Raw genomic sequence first — 6,091 nt, forward strand, 5'->3', positions numbered from 1 at the left:
CACAGTGAAACCCAATGCAAGAAGCTGAATCTGTTGCCTGGTGAAGGCAACGTGTGACATCCTCCTTCACAACCTCTCACCAACAGTTTTCTGTGGACACTTGGCAGCAGTGCCTCCGTGGGCAGCACAGCCAGGGACTTCAGTCTCTTGCCAAGGTCTGTGGGTGTGATCCAAGATGCCATTTAAAAAGGAAATCTCTTGTCTTGATTCTAAAAATGGCCTGTGTTATCTGCACTTCTAAAGGGATCTGGGAGGGATTTTTCTTGCTTGGGTTTAGATCTGAAGACAATAACTAAACCCTCTACCCAGTTATCTGATTTTTAGGATGTAGAAAAGAAGGATCTTTGGGTTTTTTTTATTGGTCAGACTAAAAGATTTCCATGCCAAGCTATTGATGTTTTCTTAAAATCTAAATTCTGCTGTAAATCAAATCTATCCATCCCTAAAGCACAAACCAGCCAGTTCTGTTACTATTTTGTCATCTTACTATTCCTGTCCTGAAGAGCCAGCTCTCAGGGGAGTCTCTTCCTGCACAGTGGAGGGTTTATCTGTGTGTCTTTGAGTAGAAATGAATGGGGAGCAGATCCTGCTCTCCTCAGAAGAGGGTTTCTGCCATAGCAAGGAAAGGAGCAGCTGCCTGCTCCCTTACAAACACTATTCTTCCATCACTGGGGTTTACACAAACACAATGAGGTAGCTGAGATAGGTCTGGTACTTACACACCCTTAATCAAGTCTCGGTGCTAGTGCCCAGCTGTTAGAAAACTCCAGGATAATAAATAAGATCACATGGTTTAAAACAGCGTAATTTTCATTTTGCTTGGGTCGAAGCTTGTTGCTATGACGCTGCTGCAAGTATTGCAGTATTTGGTGGTTTTGGGAAACCATGGAGACAGTCTTTATTCCCTGTTTTTTGTGCAGGTGATGATGCTGTATTTGATTTCTGTTTTTCCGTTGACCTCTGAAGTTGTCTGGGAACCTTAAAAACAAACAAAAAAAACCCCCAAAATAAATGGAAGGTCTAAGTCCTCTGAGAAGCTGCATCTCCTACAGGAGCTGGTACTGGGGTGTGTGCCCAAGTTGTCCTCTGGGGGTTTTACTGGGTGGGTTTAGTCCCACAAATTCATTGTCACCAGAAATGTACAGGAATACCAGGCTGTGCATGATGTCTTGCCACCCAGGTTCTCAAGCAACCAGCAATCCCAAACCCTTGCTCTGTTCATTACATTGCAATTGCACTAATTTTTGGTATTTCATGCACTTAGTGTCCCTGATGCATTTATCTGTGTGAGAATTGGTTGGGTGGTATCTTCCCCATTCTTACAGGGGAGCAGACAAGCGGAGGAGGATTGCCTGGAGCCGCACAGCCGGCAGGTTAGTGTGGGACTCCTGCTCTGCAGCCCAGATCATGCTGTCTGGCTGGCTCTTGTTTTTTGACTTCTAGTTTATTCAAAATTTGGATTCTAAGTGCTCCCTCAGAGCTGTTATGTAGCAGAATGGACTTTATCTTAGAGGTAAATAGAGAGACTGGGGAGAAAAGAGATGAAAAGCAAGATGGTTATGAGTGCATGAGAACTCCCACAGGACGTGTGATTGCATTTTAGCAGCTTGAAAATGGGCTTATGTGGGACAAATGCCACGTAAGGGAGACACTGGCACCTGTTTGTGGCAGGGGTGATCTCATCAGCAATTGCTTCTAACGTCCCTTTTTCATTCCCCCTTTGGAGTTTGCATATACCAGAATCCTGGCTGGAATAAACAGGCTGCCAGTGCCTCTGGTGAGCAAACACGCCTGCTACAGGTTGGTCTGCATTTTTGCTCTGGAAGACAAGGGGTGGCTTTGCTAGGGTGGGCCCAAAGGCAAACCACAGCTATGCTTTGAGCATCCAGATTGCTATGTAAAGACACGCTAATTAACGCCAGCCCATGGGCCAACAAAGGGATGTCTTCTTCCTTTCTGCTGCCTTATGCTGTGGCAGCTTCTCTTGCTGCTGTTTTCCCTACTCCCATGTCTTTATCCTGAGACAGCAGCTCAACCAGCCCAACTCCTCGAGTTCCACCACTGATCATGTCTTCACCTCCTGATCTTTTTGCAGAAATGGCAAGTGTAGGTGGCTCTGCTTGAGCAGGAAAATGCTTTTCCTGCTTGGTGCTCATGTGACACTGTCTTTTTACCTCTCATCTGTCAGTCTTGCTGCTGGGCGGTGACTTCACAGGTGTGTTGGTGGTGACTGTCTCTCTGACCCTGGTGTTCCTGCAGATCTCTTGTATCTCTGCAGAGACCCCAAGTGATGTAAAGCTGCTTCAGTTTCTTTTCTTCAAGTCCTGGAAGTGAATCTGGGTTTTCTGAAGGACAGCATAATTGCTTTAAAAAAAAAAAAAAGAAAAAGACAAAACACTTTTTAAAATGTATTTCTATGAGCAAACACCACACACTGACTCATGCTTGGGCAATAACTCTTGCTTAACCGTGGTCCTGTTGGGTGGCAGCAGCAATGGCTGAGAAATGACTATGCCATCTGCACACATCCTCACCCTACAACGTGTTTGTTCCTCGCAGTGGAACTCCGAGGCTCCATCCCACCCAGCAGCGAGTCCTGCTGGCCCCTGCAAAGCCGTGTCATCTATGCAGTCTCTGTTTCCCTGAGTGGAGGTGCAGCCCAGCTCAGCCTACCCAAGCACCTAAAATCTGTGTTTTAAAGTGAGATCCCTTCTCTGAGTGAGAGCACTGTTGTTTTCCGGGCACTTTGTGGAGATGGTCAGTAGCTGATGGTGCCACTGGGTGAACATGTTTGACCCAAGGCTGAAGCGTGTCTGCTGGGACATGGGTGCTGCTCAGCCCCACTGCCCCGGGTGGGTGGAGCTGTGGATGGGTGTGTGCTGCCACTGGATGTCACTGTCGCTTTATGGCACTCTGGGAACTGGGAGGATGGCTGCGGGGCCAAGGGTCCCTGAGCTGAACATCCTAAGGGTGGTGGGATGGTACCACAGAGCCGGATGGAGCGCGGCTGCCTGCACTGCTCATCCTTCTAGGCAGTCCTGGGGGAAAATAACTTTTATGTTGCCAGTGGTCATGCTGTTTGAAAAACCTTCCGGAATCTCAGCACTGAAGACTTATTTCTTTACTCTCTGAGACGTGGGGTTGATTTTTACAGCTTTCAGCAGCGTATGGGAGCCTACAGATTGCAGAGGAAAATGATGCTCTGTTCTGGCTCAAAGCTGAGAAGTGGGTCTGGTCTGGTATTTTCAGCAAATCTAAAAACAGAGTTGGGACCAGTGTTTAATTTCTGATGTGTTTTTTATTTTTTAATTAAAAATTTAAAAGGTGCCTAAAAGCTCAAGTGTGAGGAAAGGGGACTTAGATCCCTAATTTTAAGATGACAGATGAGCAAGGCTGGTGAATGGCAGCTCACTAGCCTCTCTCCTTTAACAAAACTCACAGAATTGTCAAATTAGCGTGCTGAAAACCTCAGTCGCTTACTAATTGCATATAGATTCTGTATTTTTATGCTCACTCATCTAAACAACGAGGCATTTCCAAATAATCTATTTCTGTTGTGCAGAACATGCCGGTCCCCCCCGGATCCGCAGCCTGTTGTTTACGCTCTAGCAGGGAGCCGACTGCTGTTCCCTTCCCACAAAGGCCAAAGATGCTTCTTTTTCTCCCACTTATCTTGCATAACAAAAGGCATTTGTCAACCGTTACATAACGGCAGAATTTGTCATTTCTCCTGTCGGCCTCTTTGGAGGCAGCCTTGTCCCCAGCGCTGCGCAGCCGGCAGGCTCCTGCTCTGCCCACTCCTCGGCACACGCCGGCGCGTCCCGATAGCGCACGACACAGCGTAACTGATGTTGGCACCCACCGTTCATTTTTTTTTTTTCCTTTTTTTCTTTCCTTTTTTATTTTCCCCTCCCTCCCTCCTTGGAAAGGAAGATGTGGAATTGTGTGTTTGGGTTGTGGTTATTTAAGGAAGCAAGAGGATGGGAAGGTGTTTAGGGGGGTTATTTGCTTTTTAATACTTGTTCTGAGGTGGGAATTGAGGGGGCTTCCCTCAGCCACATGCCCTGCGGGAGCAGCGGGGCTTGTCCTTAGCCGAGGTCATGTCCTGGACTTGGATGAGCCTCAGAGAAGGGCTGTGCTGGAAATGGAGCTGGAATCACCCTCCGCAGCGCTCTTGAGTTGAAGGGAACAAGAACGCCTGTTGCCGCCTGCCTCCCAGAGCTGCCTGTTGCTTTTTATAATATCTCCCAATTAATCTCAGGCATTTCACACCAGCAACAGGATTATCTGCTTGGATTTTTTTTTTCTTTGATAGGTTTGATTTCCTCATTGTTGGAATATCTTTTCAGAGCCCTAAAAATAAATAAATGGTTTTGCTTTCCCGTAAACTAAAAGCAAAAAGCAGCATGGCTGGCTTCCCGCTTCCCTCTGGCTGGAAAGGAGAGAGCTGTTTACCTGTGGCCCCAAACTTATTTATGGCCGTATCGCTGCCGGCTATCAGATGACCACAGCTCCCTTTTTAACATGAAGCAAGCAATGCTCTGCTAGCCCAGTGACGTCTCGCCTGCTGGTGTTTTCTAATTTATTCAAAGCAATTTCCTAGTTGACCCATTTTGGTGTTGGTTTAAATTGTAGATCTGTTTTTAATTTATTTTTTTTTTTAATAAACTTCTTAAAGTTTGTGTTTCTGTTGGACCTTTGAACTTCCTGGTGTACTCAGCCTTTGCTCAGGAGATATGTTTATGGGTGGCTATGAGTGTGCTTAAATGCGTTAACCCTTTGGAGTCAGTGTTCTTGGGAAACTGTTCATTACAGTTTCCTTGTGTAGCTGATGTTCAGGCACAGAAATCAGCTTTGGCAAACCCAGGCTTTACCTGAACTTTTGCTTGTTTCAAAGTTTAACTCTTATATCATCAGGTAAAACTGTGGATCAGATTTGGTCTGTAAAGCATGACTGGAAACATGGGATCAGCAAACAGCTCCAAAAACTATAAACTATGGTGCTGGGGACACGAGCTCCTGCAGGGCTCATGGCCTTTTGGTAAAACAGATCTCTTGATAGCAGACTCCTCCTTTGACATGGATCAACTTGTATAAGCTGCATGGTGTAGTTATCCCTGTAAAATCAGCACAGCAGGAACACCTTGTAGGGTATTAACTTTGTTTTCTTACCAGAAACTTATCCGTTCGATTGCTCTTGATGTATTTATACAGCTTCTGCAGCTGCTTTGCATCCAGCTCTGAGAAGAGGGAGATGAACTGCCAGAACATCCTTGGGAAAAGACACATGGATTGTGCAAGTGAGTACAAACTTCAGCATCTTCCTCATTCTGCTCCCTGGTTCTGGTGTGGCGAGTGCAGTCACTGACGTGCTCTTTGCACAGCTTCAACCCCCACCCTCGTTTTGTTTTTGGTTTTTTTTTTTTCTTTCCCCAAAGCTTACAAACTTTTAAAGGATTTCTCACCCCTGAGCATGGGAAGGATTATCTATTAACTCAGGTGGCCACACAGGAGCCCCTTTACTTGCAAAGGGATGTTGCTGATGGACAGCACATCAAAATTGGCCTTGTGCTGGGCAGGAGTAAGTGCCTCACAGCCTCTGCTAAAATTACCTGCAAAATCTGTGGGCATTCAGGAGTCAGATCAAGATATACAAGTCTCCTGTTAACACTCAATCTCATTTCCAGTGCCTGGAAACACAGGGTCAAAGTGTTTGTCTAAATGCTGCTGGGTAAGAGCAGACCCTTACTTCTGCCAGTGCTTGACTTCCGAGGCTCTGCAGTACTTCTGGAGAAACAGATCGATGCGGTGCCCGATTATGGTCAAACTTTCCTTCATATACTTCTGTTTTTTCTCTCTTGGAAGGTGCTGGGGCAAATGCAGTTTTCTAAGTGCCTTCTTAAAGGGTCTGAAAAGTTCCTTGCACTGTAAAGAAAAAGTGTTGGGATAGGTGGTCAGCACTTTGCATCCAGGTCTTAGGCACTGCTTTTCACTAAATACTCAGATTACACAGCTGGCTGGGAAAGCTCTGAGGGAGCGTTGTGTTTTGGTGAGTGTCTGTTTGGACTTGGGGGAGCTGACATGAGTCTTC

This window comes from Antrostomus carolinensis, unplaced genomic scaffold, assembly GCF_000700745.2.
Source record: "Antrostomus carolinensis isolate BGI_N321 unplaced genomic scaffold, ASM70074v2 scaffold11985, whole genome shotgun sequence".
NCBI classification, from domain to species: Eukaryota; Metazoa; Chordata; class Aves; order Caprimulgiformes; family Caprimulgidae; genus Antrostomus; species Antrostomus carolinensis.